Raw genomic sequence first — 17,217 nt, forward strand, 5'->3', positions numbered from 1 at the left:
TGTGACTGTTGGCTTAAACAGAAAGAAAGATATGGTGCACCTTAGAAGAGTAGCAAAAGAATACTTGTAGATTCCAACAGTACCCATAACTGTATAGACATCAACTAAGCTAAGCAACTGAACCTAATTGTGTACCCCACTCCATAGTTAAAATCATTGATCGATAAAAGGTCAAGACAGTAAAAAGATTCCATAAAGTCATGGTTCAAATACAAGAATTGGAACATTTAACACAACTCTATGCTCTTCAGCTCAATGAGATGGGTAGGGTACTAGGTGTTGAATAGTTGATGCAGTGGGGTGCTTATAACATTAACCTTGAAGAATAGTTCAAGTAATTTAACTAGAAAAGACAACATTATGAACTATATGGGTTGAAAGTTCCCATCACAAATGATCTACAACTAATAGAAAGGGGGCAAGAAACACAGACAAACATATAACCGCAAAGAAAGTATGTTACCATGGATTATCAAGGTTTCACATTGAATAACTAGGCCAAAAGACTTTAGAATATGATGTGCACACTGCAAAGGAACCTCACCATCACTCAAATCAAGAACTGAGTCAAACTCCCACAACCAAATAAAGATGATGCTACCAAGAAAGCATGCTCAGCAAGAGAAAATCTCATTTACTATGCTTTGAGGACAAAACATTCTTAAGAGGGTGGCAATGTAGTAGGAACAGTACTAATTATGCCAATGAAAGGTCAAAGGCCACACACCTCGTGACCAATCACTGTATATCTATACAAAGTCAAGAGGCCCAATGTTGATATCATTCTTAATAAATTCTTATCAATCAATCATTATCCAATATTTTAATTTACAATTGCAAATATACTCTATCAATCTTAGTAATAAACAAGGACTATTTATTCCAGTCTCCATCCATGAGGTGGTTATGGGACCCCACATCAGTGCTTACAGCAACCTTAGTCACCTAAAATAATTTAAAATAATTGTCAGCTCTTAAACCATAGCAATACAAGTAATGATGGTGCAAAAAGGCGGATTTTGACTGTGGTTTAGGGGTTTTGGGGGGGAAGTAAAGGTGTTTTGATATATTCACCTTTACATGGTATATAAATGAGCAAACTTTGCATATTTTGTCTCTATTGGCTTGGAATCATGGTTTTACATCTTAAAAATAGTTTGTTTCATTAAAAATTATTTTTTTAATGTATTTTTTTAAAACCGGTTCGTTTAGACCAAACCAGTCCCGGTTAGACCGGTTCTGGTCGGTAAACCGGTTCATTAGGTGGACCGGTCCGGTGGCCGGTTCCGGTTTTAAAAACATTGGTTGGGAGGCATACTTGCACAATTTTTCTACGGAAGGTAGTGTAGGTAGCATGAGGCACTGGCAGTGAAAACTACGCAGATTTCCAGAGGAAGTCGGCATTGGGCTGCGGGAGCCTGTTGGTTAGAACTGCACAGATCTGGGAGGCAGTCAAGTAGGACATGACTACGCAGTTTCTGAGCTAAGCGGGGTGTTGGGTAGTAGGTGGGTTGTCAATGAAAATTGTGCAGTTTTCAGGAGGAGTGGAGAGCAGGCCAATAGGGAGCTGCCTAACAAAACAACGCAATTTCTAGGGATAGTGTAGTGACAGGTAGCGGGTTCTTGTCCCTCATGTCTGCGCAGTTTCTTCAGGTAGTGTAGGCAGGCAGGCTGGACAACTTTTGCACAGTTTTGGAGATGAGTGCAACCCTAGGTCATTGATCTAGTCAAATTCTCTGGTTGACTAGTGGGAGGTTTGATAGATAGGCTTGCAAGAAGTGCAGACTGAGATGACTTCTTGGGCAACTTTTGCACTGTTCTGGGTGACAGCCATGTAGGGTTTTACAAGGTAAGTTCCTCAAATAGAACACCAAAGGACACCGCTCACAAACAGATCACAGATCAATACACCAGTATTCTTGACGTGGTTAAAACCTAGCCTTAGACAACGTAGCCACTTCAGGAAATTTATTAATAAAAGAAAGAAAATTTACATATGCTTCTCTCATGAACGGTTACCCTACAAATGCCCCTCCATGCTCTTTAAATAGATATCATGGACCAATCGAGTGTTAAGCCATGGATCAAGTGTCGATAATACCAAGGAGAGAATGAACCATCAGATCACTTCATGTCTAAAACATATCGTGATCGTCGTATTGTAAGTTACAAAAGTACATAGTAAAGAAACACACTTTATCTAACTCTACACTAGACCAAGTTATACTTAACTATTTCCTATGTGTCGGAATATCCTAACATCCCCCCTTAAGAACAACTTGGGATAGGATTGAAGGATGTACAAATATGACACAATAGGAGAAGGAAGAGGCATTAGAGCCTATCCCCCCTTAGTGACAACTTCTTGAACTCCAACCATAAATCGAAGTTTAGAAAACTTCACTTCTGTGAGAGATTTTGTAAAGATGTCTGCAACTTGATCATCGGTTGAACAATATTGCACTTCAAGAACATGGTCATGAATGAGCTTTTTGATGAAGTGCATGTGTAGTTTAATGTGTTTGTTGCACTGATGTTGGACTGGATCATTGCATAGTTGAATGGCACTTCGATTATCACACCAAAGTGTAGTTGGATGCTGCTGCTGAAAGCCAAACTCTGACAGGATCTGAAGAAGTCACAAGGCTTCCTTACTAGCTTCTATGACGCCACAATACTCTGCTTCTGCTGAAGAAAGAAAAATGGCACTTTGTTTCTTGCAATCCCATGTAATAGGTCCAGAACCAAGAGTGATGTTGGGTCCCTATAATACTAGTGATTAACCCATTACTATTGTAGTTAGACCCCTTATTTATATTGTTGTGCCCCTATTACCCCCATATTGTTATTTCTGTGCCCCATAGAATCTCTCTATTGTTATTTTTGTGGCTTTATATTATTATTGTTAAGTCGGCTGGATTATATTGTGACTCCTTAGACTCCTATATATAGAAAGGATGTTTTGTCATTTGTATCATCCAATAATTGTTCATTTATGTAATGTAAAAGAGGTTTCCCCCTCGAAGAGGCTGAATTCTAAGGCGTTGATCTATCTTTTCTATCTTTTCTTGAGCTGGTTTCATAACATTTGGTATCAGAGCTTTGGATTCTAGGGTTTCGCTGCTCCAAACAGGTCATCGTGGCATTTTCGCTATAACTTTTTTTCTGTGACGTTTCAAAAGTCGTAAAAAAAACCCATTTGATAAGAAATCGCGTTGAACCTTGGGTCCAAATTTCAGAGCTTTTCGCGCGATATTTGCGGAGATATAATCTGAGGAAGTTGGTCTTTTTGCAAACTCTTGAATTACATTCAAAACAGGTGACCTGGGGAAAATTGTCATAACTTTCTCTCTGGGAATCAGATTGAAATTTCGTAAGAAGGTACAGAAATTGGACGGACTGTAGTTTCTTGTATATCTTTTTCAGAACCAAAGATCGAAAATTGTATGCGTGGCACTTCATACAAGTTTGCTCTTCTGGAAAGGTCTATAATTAGGTCATCTTGGGAGATTGTGCATAACGCTTTCTTGGAGAATCCAATTTGGATCAGACTGGTGGCATTGGAAAGAGGACACAGAGAGCTACTATAGGTCACAAATTCAGAACTAGATGATTGAAAAGTACAGAGATACATCAGAGGCAATATCAAGCTCCTACAAAGTGAAAAAAGGTGTGTAGATTTTTTTAAATTTTTGCTTAAGCTTGGTTTGAAAATTTATTTTGAAGGAATTCAAAGGGCATAGTAGAGCATTATTATCGGTAACTGATGCCCCGAGGAAAGAAAATGCAAACACCTAGTAAGGAACCTGAAAGCTCTAGCATGACTCATGAAGAAGAGGAAGAAATGCTACTGATATATCAAAATTACAAGAACAAGTGCAACAAATGTCACGCTCACAAAAGTTAACAAAAGCTAAGATAAATGGCGTGGAAGCTAAGATGGATGGCATGGAATTTGAAGATAGATTTGAACACAAATTTGAAGACAGGCATGGCAGATTTGAAGACAGATTTGACAAATTTTCTACAAGAAATACTTACTAATGGTGAAAAGGTAGTAAAGGAAACTCATGATGAGAACAAAAGAAATGTTAATCATGATTCCATAGACGCTAATGTTGGATCGAAGAATCACCATATTCCAAAAATCGATATGAGGAAGTTTGATGGCAAGGATCCCGCCACATGGATATTACAGATGGAGCAATTCTTCGATCTCAATAATGTGCAAAACGCACAAAAGGTACGTATGGAAACTGTATATTTGGAACCAAATCAGTTTGTATGGTATCAATGGCTTTGTTCTCGTAAACAATTTATCACTTGGGAAATTTTTACGGAAGAATTGATAGCACATTATGAGGATACAAAAAGCAACACTTTTTTTAGCCAATTAATAAGTCTCAAACAAAAGGGTTCAATAATGGAGCACATTGAGGAGTTCCAAAAATTGAACATAAGGGTAAAAGATATTCCAGAGGAGCATAGGATTGATGTGTTCATAGGGTCTTTAAAGGATAATATCCAACATGATGTTCGCCTTTGGGAACCTGATTCATTAAAGAAGGCATTCAGGTTAGCAAGAAAAATGGAAAGCAAAATTATGGCAACTAGGAAGCATACCATTCACAACTATAAAGACGGAAGTGTTGTTGCCCCTAGTCTTCCACAACCTACAAGGTTGACACCACAACAATTGGAAGAAAAAAGAGCAAAAGGGCTTTGTTACAATTGTGATAACAAATACACAAAAGGTCATAAATGTGCTGAGAAGAAATTATTCTACATAGATTGTGAAGAGGAAGAAGAAAAGGAGCAAGAAAGGTCAAAAGAAGAGGATATACTCCAGGAACAAAGCTTAGATGAAGAACAAATAAATCCGACCATATCTTGTAATGCATTGGCGGGAATTACCACTCCTCAAACCATCAAGATAGAAGGACAAATCAAGAAGAAAAAGGTAATAGTGTTGATTGATTCAGGAAGCACCCACAATTTTATTCATTGTAGGGTAGCAAAAGAATTGAATTGCTTCCTATATCCAGCACCAGAGTGTCAAGTGATGATTGCAAATGGAGGAACAATAAATTGCTCTGGAAAGTGCCATAATATCAAGCTATCCATGGGAGAATATGTATTGACTAGCCCAATGCTTTCCATTCCAATGGGAGGTGCTGATGTTGTACTAGGAGTCCAATGGCTACAATCCTTGGGTACAATAGCTTTTAATTTTCAAGAACTTTTCATCAAATTTTCTACGGAAGGAAAGGAAGTTGAATTAAGGGGTATTGCGGGGAAACCAGGATAGATAATCAGCTCTAATGGCATGACAAAGCTTCTAAAAAAGGAGCAAAGAGGTGTAATTGCACAATTATGTTCGCTAGATGTTTCCACATTGGAATCATCTATTTCTCCAGATCTCCAAAAAGTCCTGGACAATCATTCCAAGGTATTTGAGACTCCCAAAGGTCTCCCACCTATGCGTGATCATGATCATGCTATTCATCTGATTCCAGGAAGTGTTCCTCCAAACATCAGGCCGTACAGATATCCCTATGTCCAAAAAAGTGAAATTGAACGTATGGTTGCAGAAATGCTAGAGGCTGGTATAATTCAACCGAGTCAAAGTTCTTTCTCAGCTCCAGTAGTATTGGTGCACAAGAAGGATGGATCATGGCGCATGTGTCCTGATTATAGGGAGCTCAACAAGCTCACTATTAAAGATAAGTTCCCCATTCCTGTCATTGATGAATTACTGGATGAATTGCATGGATCAATTTACTTCACCAAGTTGGATCTTCGTTCGGGATATCATCAAATCAGAATGAAGATTGAAGACATTCCAAAAACGGCATTTAGAACTCATGAGGGTCATTATGAATTTTTGGTCATGCCTTTTGGCCTTACCAATGCACCTTCAACATTTCAAGGTTTGATGAATTCAATTTTCAAACCATTCCTTAGAAAATTTGTGTTAGTATTTTTTGATGATATACTAATCTACAGCAAGTCTTGGAAGGATCATGTTGAACATGTTGACAGGGTGCTACAACTATTGGAGCAGAAACAATTATATGCAAAAAGATCCAAATGTTTCTTTGGAGTCCAGGAGGTGGAATATTTGGGTCATATTGTATCTAATGAAGGAGTTAAGGTAGACCCTAGCAAAATTAAAGCCATTAAGGAATGGAAAATCCCCACATCCATAAAGCATCTGCGAGGATTTCTTGGGTTGACAGGGTATTATTGCAAGTTTGTTAAGAATTATGGGAGAATAGCAGCACCTCTAAAAACATTATTGAAGAAAGATTCATTTTCATGGACTCCGGAAGCAACAAAGGCCTTTGAACATCTTAAAGAGGCAATGTGCCAAGTACCGGTCTTAGCTACACCGGACTTCACAAAAACCTTTATTGTGGAATGTGATGCTTCAGGAAATGGAATTGGTTCTGTTCTAACGCAAGATGAAAGACCCATTGCTTTTGAAAGTCGTCCAATCAAGGGAAAGTTTTTAAGCAAAGCTATTTATGAGAAGGAAATGTTGGCAATACTCCATGCACTTAAGAAATGGTGACCCTACCTAATGGGAAGACACTTCAAGGTAAAAACGGATCATGATAGCCTTAAATACTTTTTAGAACAAAGATTATCCTCTGAAGAGCAACAAAAGTGGGTCACAAAGATGTTGGGTTATGACTTTGAAATCATCTACAAAAAAGGGAAGCAAAATGTGGTGGCAGATGCACTCTCAAGAAAGGATGAGGATGTGGAAGCATTGTTGTGTGCCATTTCTATTATCCAACCAGATTGGATAAACAAAGCAAGGGAGGAATGTAAGAATGACGAAGAAGTGTGGGCACTTATTCGAAAGCTACAACAAGATTCCAGTACTTCTGATACATTTAGCTGGCAAAATGATTCGTTATGGTACAAAGATCGCTTATACCTCTGTAAGAATTCCCAGCTAAAACAAAAGATTCTTATGGAATTGCACACTTCTTCCTTAGGAGGGCACTCAAGATTTTTAAAAACTTACCACAGGGTTAAGAAGGAATTTTTTTGGGATGGCCTTAAATCAGATATTCAAAAGGTTGTGGCGGAATGTTTGGTTTGCCAACAAAATAAAGTTGAAACAATTAAGACACCGGGTCTATTACAACCTTTATCCATTCGAAGCCAAAGTTGGGAGGAGGTTTCAATGGATTTTATCACAGGTTTACCCAAGTCTGAGGGAAAGAGTGTCATCATGGTGGTAGTTGACAAACTTACCAAGTATGCACACTTTTGTGCATTATCACATCCATTTAAAGCCAGTACAGTTTCTACTGCATTTATGGAAACAGTTCAAAAGCTACATGGAAACCCAAAGATTATTGTAAGTGACAGAGATCCCATTTTCACTGGAAATTTTTGGACAAAATTATTTTCTTGTCTTGGTACTCAGTTAGCTCATAGCTCATCTTATCATCCTCAATCTGATGGGAAAAATGAGATAGTAAACAAATGTTTGGAAGGATATCTTCGTTGCTTTGTATCTGATAAACAGACACAATGGGTCAAATGGTTGCCTCTGGCTGAATGGTGGTATAACACTTCCTTCCATACAACAACAAAAATGACCCCATTTATGGCACTTTATGGGTATCAACCACCGTCCATCACATCATATTTAAGAGAAAATTCTAAGGTTCAGGCAGTGGAACATCACATCGAACATCAACAACAAGTCCTCCAACTCTTAAAGGATAACCTCGTGTTGGCACAAAATAGAATGAAACAACAGGCAGATCAACATCGCAGTGAAAGAAGTTTTGATGTAGGTGATTGGGTATTCCTACGGCTACAACCATATAAGAAAATGTCCCTAAAGCAAGCTAAGAAGGATAATAAATTATCACCAAAGTATTATGGTCCGTACAAGGTGTTGCAAAAGATTGGTACTATGGCATACAAATTGGAGCTTCCTGCAGCTTCTCGATTGCACCCAGTTTTCCATGTTTCATGTTTAAAGAAGGTTATAGGCGACAAGCTCCCAATTCAAACAATATTTCCAGAACTTGATGAGGAAGTAAAAATTATATTGGAACCGGAAGAAGTCACAAAAACAAGAACTCGACAGCTACGAAATCGATCAATTTCAAAGTATCTTATCAAGTGGAAGAACTTATCCACTGAAGAGTCCACATGGGAGGATGAGAATTTTATGCAGAAGTATCCAGAACTACTCAAGCGTTGAGGACAACACTTTTTTGAAGGAGAGGGGCATGTTGGGTCCCTATAATACTAGTGATTATCCCATTACTATTGTAGTTATACCTCTTATTTATATTGTTGTTTCCTTATTACCCCCATATTGTTATTTCTGTGCCCCATAGAATCTCTCTATTGTTATTTTTTTGGCTTTATATTATTATTGTTAGGTCGGCTGGATTATATTGTGACTCCTTAGATTCCTATATATAGAAAGGAGGTTTTGTCATTTGTATCATCCAATAATTGTTCATTTATGTAATGTAAAGGAGGTTGCCCCCTGAAGAGGCTGAATTCTAAGGCGTTGATCTATCTTTTCTTGAGTTGGTTTCATAACAAGTGAACACATAACCTGTAGTAGAATTCCGATCATTAGGGTCACCAACGCAATCAGAATCAGTGAAACCAACCAATAGAGGAGATGCTTATGCACTGTAATGAAACCCAAACTAAACTATACCTCGAACATAACACAATATTCTTTTAGTTGATTTCCAATGAATTTCATGTGGGTTTTGCATAAACCGAGCAATAATGCCAACAACAAAGGAAAGGTCAGGATGGGTATGGGTTAGATACAAAAGTTTTCCTACAAGCTGATGGTATAAGGTAGCATCAACTTCAAGGGAATTACAAGTGACTAAAAGTTTGGCTCCAGAATAAAAGGGAGAAGGGGCTGGCTTACAGTCTTCCATGTGATAATGGCGTAGAAGATCACATGCATACTTGGACTAGGAAAGGGAAATACCTTCCCTGGTTTGCAAGACTTGACGACTAAGAAAATAATGCAAGTGTCCTAAGTCTGTCATTTCAAACTTCTTTTTAAGGCTGGACTTCACATGGTTTATAAGGTTTGGATCACTACCAGTAAGGATAAGATCATCAACATAAAGAACAAGAATGATAAGAGACTTACCCACTTTCTTGGTGTAGACAGTATTGTCAGAATGACACCTAGAAAAGCCAGTATCTAAAAGAAAGCTATCCATTTTGGCATACCAAGCCCGAGGGGCTTGCTTGAGACCATAAAAGGATTTCTTAAGCCAACATACAAGGCTGGAGTCTGTGTATTGTCAGAATGACACCTATAAAAGCCAATATCTAAAAGAAAGCTATCCATTTTGGCATACCAAGCCCGAGGGGCTTGCTTGAGACCATAAAAGGATTTCTTAAGCCAACATACAAGGCTGGAGTCTGTTTTTATATAGACAAGAGGTTGTTCCATATAGATTTCTTCATGCAAGTCCCCATGCAAGAAGGCAGATTTTGTTGGAAATAATACTGAGAGGGGGGTGAATCAGTATTATCAGATCTATAATTTTATTTCCAAACAGAGTTATATACGCAACTTCAGTGAAGTGAACTAGCATGTACACATGACTGTACTTAAAGCAACCAGCGTATATGCAGAGAACTTTTGATTTAGACAATTTATCATGTATTGACCTTAAACCAGTATATTAGATATTTATTAGACAGTGCAGTAAAAGCATAATAAAGCATCAAACATAAGCAACACACGTGAACACCAAGATATAAGGTGGAAACCCAATGTGGGTAAAAACCACTTGTTGTTGTCGTCTCTGTCTTCTTTTTAATAATAAGAAAATATGTTTACATTCTTGTACTAGTGCAGACTCATACCAGTACGTAGGCTTCTACCTGCAGAAGGTTATAACCTTCTCTCGTTCTCCAGCTTCTACTAGAAGGGAGCTACAACCCCCTAGCTCTTGTACTAGTCGATATTTTAGTAGTACATAGGCGCCGACCTACAGAAGGCTACGACCATCTTTCTTCCTCCAGGGATCACGTTTCATGAATTTTCAAACTAAATACTCTTGGAAAACAACACCATAATCTGAAGGCCACGTTTCATTCAATTTTCATATTGGACCCATCAACAACATTGAAACTCAAAAAATCATAACTGCAATACAACCATCAAATACATCTTCATCAACCAATCACTGAAACCCAATCATCACTTTCTGAATCAACCACAACTGAATCAATCAATCACTTGAAAACCCATTATCACTGAAGCAAATCATAATCAATCAATCTGATCATTCAGAACACTGTCACCAGAACACAAAGCAGAATCCAAAGCTCTGCAACAGCAAATAGAAACAACTGAAACTTTAAACATCATACTTCATAAGGTATATGCTACTTCCATGTGTCGAACCAACGTGTATATGCACTTTTACCAAAGGGAACTAGCGTACAGATCTGCAAATTCAGAGTTATGATGTATACACTACTTTGATATGCAGAACCAGCGTGTATACGCTCTTTTACTAAAGCAAACCTGCGTACAGATTTGTAAATGATAACTTAAACATCACAACTATTCCAGAATTTAGTCATACCCAGATCATCACATTTACAGAATAAAACATGCGTCAGTATTCAGATCTAGACTTTTCAAGATCAAACCATATAATGATAATACTCTTAAGCCTTTATGATCCCGGTCCATCAACCTTCATCAGCCTTATAGGAGCATCCTTAGATCAGATCAAGCAAAGCATCAAAAGATCATTAATCTGCATAAATGATTCAACACTTCATAAGATATTCACATCCTTGCACACCTTGGCCTAATGATCTTCTCCTCCTTATATAGTTTTAGGCCTTTCTCAATACCATGGACCAAAACTACTTAGGGCCAATACTTTGGATCAAATACCTCGGACCAATTACCTTGGGTTAAATACCTTTGACCAAAAACTTTGTTTTCCCAAGATATACATGCTTTTCCTTCTGTGAAAGTGCGTGTGTACATATACGCTCCTTTTGTTCAGTAAACCTGCGTGTATATGCAACTTGGTTAAGGTGAACCTTTGTATACCTTTCTTTCTTCATTCTTTGTAGTCTGATCTGTAATTCTTTGTTGTTGACATGTCGCACTGTGATATTTCATCTGAGTGAATTGCCATCAAGGAAAACACCTGTATCATAATGCCAACAATCTCCCTCTTTGGACTTGATGGCAACAACAACACCAAGTCACTCTCCCCCTTTGACATCAAGGGCAAAGGGTGGATCAAGATATTTTTCTCCCTTTGACGTACATTATGTTGTTCATGCTCCCCCTGAATACATGCTGAATTCTCTGATTGAGCTCCCCTTTTATACATGCTGAGATGCACTGAAACCGTCCATGCTCCCCCTAAGCACAAGCAGAGTCCGCAAAAAAATATTTTCTAAAAGAATGACTTTATAACTCAACTATGTGAGGATGACCTTCCTATCATCAATGACTCATACATACATACATCGCCCAACCAAGTGGGGATATACCAATTGTTTATACATGACAGAAACAATAAACATTACATCATCCATCCCATGTAAAGTGGAGATACAAATTACATCATTTGTCCAAGAGGACTCATTCAAATGTATGAGAAGACATATCACACCCTAGACTTTTACATGACTTAAGAAACAAATGGTATAGATATCTAAAGCCATAGTTGGACCCAACAACCATAATGCCAACAATGCTGAATGTACGTGAAGGCTAATGCTCCCCCTGAACCTGTGCTACATGTGCTTTGTTAACAGGTCAATGATCAAGACATCTTAGTCAGTTAGATAAAAATTAATGAACGAAGCATATCGATAGACATTAATCATCAATATTAGTCAGAGCACCCATATCAGAGCCTGTCCCAATGTTTTTCTTGTCTGAAAAAACATATACGCTCCTTGACCCACAGAAACTCACGTGTGTACGCGACTATTCTCCATGAAACACGCGTATAATAACCTTTCTCTGAAAAATTGGATTTAACAACAGGATGATGCAACAACTACTCCCAACTTTTTTCTGAGATATTCAAATGTCTCTCTAGGCAGTGGTTTAGTGAATATATCAGCAATTTGTTCTTTGGAGGGAACATACTCCAATTTGACTTTTTGTTCAAGCACTTGTTCACGTAGAAAATGGTATTTGATGGGTATGTGCTTGGTCTTGGAGTGCATGACTGGATTTTTTGAAATACTGATGGCACTTGTATTATCACATAGAATGGAGATGGGAGGGTACATGTGATATGAATGTCTTACAAGATTTGCATCATCCAAAGTAGTTGTGTGCAGTAAGATGCAACTGCCACATATTTTGCTTCAGCTGTAGATAAAGCAATTGAACTTTGTTTCTTGTTGAACCAAGACATTAACCTGGAACCCATATAGAATGCACCACCACTAGTGCTTTTTCTGTCATCAACACTTCCTGCCCAATCTGCATCTGTATATGCATGAAGAGTAAGATCTGTATCTCTAGGATACCATAAACCAAAGTTTTGAGTTCCTTGAAGATATTTGAAAATTCTTTTGATTGCCTAAAGGTGTGATTCCTTTGCATTTGCTTGGAATCTTCCAACTATTCCTACTGCATGCATGATGTTAGGTCACGTACCTGCTAGATAAAGTAGACTGCCAATCATGGATCTGTAAGTTGGTTGATGTACTGCTGTTGATTCATCATTTGAGCTGAGACTGCACCCTATTACCATTGGGGTACATATAGGTTTAGAATCTTCCATGTCGTATCTTTTCAAGATCTGTTTGAGATATTTGGTTTGTGAAAGAAAAATACCATCTTTATTTTGTTGAACTTGTAGACCAAGAAAATAGGTAAGTTCACCAAGCAAGGACATTTCAAATTCTTGTTGCATTACTGAGGCAAAATTCTGACTCATGGAATCTTCATTGCTACCAAAAATGATATCATCAACATAAACAACAATAATTAGCAATTTATCAGTTTCAATATTTGTATATAGGTTGCTATCTGCTGAACCTTTTGTAAAACCTTGTTGGTGTAGATATTTGTCAAGGCGGTAATACCAGGCCCTTGGAGCCTGTTTCAGACCATAGAGAGCCTTTTTGAGTCGGCATACAAGTTTTGCATCATTTCCAAGAATGAATCCTTCTGGTTGTTCAATATAAATTTCTTCTTCTAAATCTCCATTAAGGAAAGAAGATTTGACATCCATTTGGTATACTTTGAATTTCTGAAAGCTAGAAAGAGCAAGAAACATCCTTATGGCTTCAAGTGTAGCAACAAGTGCAAAGGTTTCTTCAAAATCTATACCTTCTTGTTGAGCATACCCTTTACAAACAAGTCTGGTCTTATTTCTAATGACTTCTCCATTTTCATTCAGCTTGTTTTTGAATATCCATTTAGTTCCTATAATATTTTTATCATGAGGTCTAGGAACTAATTCTCAAATATTATTCTTTTCAATTTTCTCAAATTCTTCATTCATGGCCTTGACCCAACATTCATCTTTGCATGCTTCATTTACATTTTGAGGTTTGGTGGAGGATAGTAATGCTAAATAGCTTGAGGTTTCTTTAATAGTTCTTCTTATCTATACACCTGCTTCTTTTTCCCCTAAAATTTGAATTCTGGATTATTTTCCTGAACATACTTGGACGAAGTCTTTTCTTCTACCGTTATCTCTTCTTCTGGGGCTTCATTGGTTTCTTCTTCAATATCATTGTGATTTGATGTGGGAAAATAATCCCCATCTTCTTCATTGTCATAATCTTCTATTTTTATCTATTTTGGATTTTTGCATGCTTCATCAACTACAACATCAATACTTTCAACAATTTTCCCAAGTCTTTTATTATAAAATTTATATCCTTTACTTTAGGAAGAGTAACCAAGAAGAATACCTTCATCTACTCTGGGCTCAAACTTACCAAGTTTTTCATCAGTCCTTTTGATATAACATTTGCTTCCGAAAACTTTAAAGTATTTTATAGTAGGAGTCTTACCATACCAAAGTTCATGTGGAGTTTGAGTGTTATTTACTCGAACATTTGCTTGGTTGAGAATAGTTACGGCGACGAATGCAGCTTCACTCCAGAAGGTTGCAGGAGTTACAGATTCATCTAGCATAGCTCGAGCCATTTGTTGAACAATTCTGTTCATTCTTTCTACCACTCCATTTTGCCGAGGAGTCCTTGCGATGGAGAATTATCTTTTTATTCCATGTTGTTCACAAAAGTCAAAGAATTCATCCGAGGTAAATTCCCCTCCTTGACCAGATCTGAGGCATTTGATTTTTTGATGTAATTCATTTTCAACCAAAGCTTTGAAGGCTTGGAACTTTTCAAATGCTTTATCTTTATGCTTTAGAAGACCTATCCAACACATTCTGGAAAAATCATCAATGAAAAAAATAAAGTATTCTTCTCCACGAGGTGACTTTTTCCTTGATGGTCCACATAAATCAGTATGGACAAGTTCAAGAGGCTTACTAGCTGACCCTTCTTTTTCAATGAAGTGAGCTCTAGTTTTCTTACCGATTTGACATGGTTTGCATATTGTATTTTTAGGGATGTTGATATTTGGAAGATCACGAACAACCTTGAATCTTCATGCTTTTCTTATTTGAGAAAAGCTTAGATGTCCCAATCTTCTATGCCACAGCTAGTTTTCATCATTTTTTCTTAGATAGCACTGTTGCTGTCCTCCCTTGAGTATGTATAAATTGTTTGGAGTTCTTGTACCTTTGATCATGATCTCTCTTGTATCAAGCTCACGAACAACACATCCGTTTGATCGAAACACCACTTCATTTCTTTGATCACACATTTGACTGACACTCAATAGGTTATGATTTAAACCGTCTACATACATAACATTTCCAGCTTTAACCTTTTCTTTCAAGAAAAAAAAGCCTTTACCTTTTATGACAGCAGGAGTGTCGTTTCCAAATGAGACATTCTTTTCCTTTTCTAAGGCATTATACGAGTGAAGTTTTTCTTTGTCACCTGTCATGTGTTTTGAGCATCCACTGTCGATGTACCACTGATTTTCTTGTCCTTATACATACAAGGCTATACCACATCTTTCTGTTTGAGATTCTTTCCTTCTCCATATCTTGGGATTTAATGGAGTTTGCTCCTTTTGAGATGTTTGCCGAAATTTTCTCCTGCATTCAGATTACTCATGACCAAAGTTGTTACAGATTGAGCATTCTATTCATTTTCAAGAAGAGAAAAGCTATCATAGGAACTTTTTTTGATCCCTGTCACATTCCTTTGATTTCGTGCTTCTCTAGTCATGATGGTTTTGTAAGCAACACATTGAGCAGCTTTGTGTCCAAAATTATGATATGAAAAACATTGCCCATTAAAGAAGTTCCTGCGACTATTGAATCTATTGACCTAGTGATTGTAGTTTCTATTGATATTCATCTTTGGAGCAAATTGAGTATGATTTACCTGAGGTTGGTTGTGGCTTCTATTCATCCTTGGAGTAAATTGAGTCTGATTTACCTAGTGATCTACTTTATGCCTTTGCTGACGATTGTCATACTGTTGACTATTCTTTGTTGCATCAAGATAGCTTTTAGTGGAGGTTGATGGCTTCTGTGATTGAGATGCTTCTTCAGTATATCCAAGCCCTGTCTTTATCATAGGAGAACGCTGCACTTTGAAAATTTCATTTAAAGTTTCAGATCCTTTAGCAAATCTAAGATTGAGAGATTTCGTTTTCTCAAGATCCTTTCTTAGACCCACAATTTCACATTCTAGTTTTTCATTGTGTTTTTCTTTTTCAACAAGTTGGTATGTCAAGGTATCTATAATCATATTCTTTTCTTCTAAACAGATTTTAAGTTTAGAGATTTCTTCATGAAGGTCATCCTCTTCTAAAGCATCCCAAAAATTATCATCGTCATAAGCCACTAGAAGTCTATAATCATTATTGTTTTCATCTTCATCACTATTTGATAAACCATCGTTATCTTCATAAGTATAGTAACTCCTTTTATTTACAACTTGTTTTCTATTCCATTTTGCATATTCCTTCCCTTTTTCATATTTATCTTTATGAGGACATTTGGCAGCATAATGATCGACTTTGCCACTGGCAAATCATTTGAAGGGTAGCTTACCTCTAAATCTTTCGGAACCCCATTGAAGCTTCTTGAAAAAGTTTACCTCATCCTCTTCTAAAATATGTCCTGATTCATTATGTTCTTCCTTTCCTTTTGCTGAAGCTTTAAATGCGGCTTCTCTCATATCTGATGGTCCTCCTTTTCTCATCTCAAAGGCAGTTAAGATTCCATGAAGCTGTGTCATAGTGATAGTTTGCAAATCTTGTTTTTCTTCTATGGAAGACACTTTTGATTCAAATTTAGTAGACAAGGATCTCAAAACTTTCTCAACTAAGGTAACTTCCTTTATTTCTTCACCCAGATTCTTCATACAATTAACAACCTCATCTATACATAAGAAGTAACTAGCTATACTTTCATCACTGTGCATCTTAAGAGTTTCATACTGAATTCTGAGAGTTTGAATCTTAGCACGTTTTACCTGAGAGTCTCCTTCATAGCTCAGAACGATTTTGTCCCATATTTCTTTGGCTGATTTGAGCTGCATGACTTTGAAAAATTCTGATTGTGACAGACTTCCCAATAAAGTATTGACTGCTCTGGCATTGGTTTCATATTGCTTTTTACCTATCGTATCTGTAGGAATTACTGTTGGAAATGTATATCCTCCTTCCACAATTTCCCAGACATCCGTTCCAAGTGATTGTAGATAGGTTCTGGTTCTTATTTTCCAATAAAAAAATTGCTCCCATCAAATATTGGCGGTCTGATGGATCCCACGCTTTCTTGATTACTCATGATGATGGATCTCCCTTCAAGTGATTAATCTTCTTCTGAAGGACCTGCTCTTATACCAATTGTTGGAAATAATACTGAGAGGGGGGTGAATCATTATTATCAAATCTATAATTTTATTTCCAAACAGAGTTATATACGCTACTTCAGTGAAGTGAACTAGTATGTACACACGATTGTACTTAAAGCAACCAGTGTATATGCAGAGAACTTTTGATTTAGACAATTTATCATGTATTGAGCTTAAAGCAGTATATCAGATATTTATTAGACAGTGCATTAAAAGCATAATAAAGCA

This window comes from Pinus tabuliformis, chromosome X (genome assembly GCF_031772625.1).
Source record: "Pinus tabuliformis cultivar Carrire ecotype Pingquan chromosome X, CPIR1, whole genome shotgun sequence".
In the NCBI taxonomy this organism is placed as follows: Eukaryota; Viridiplantae; Streptophyta; class Pinopsida; order Pinales; family Pinaceae; genus Pinus; species Pinus tabuliformis.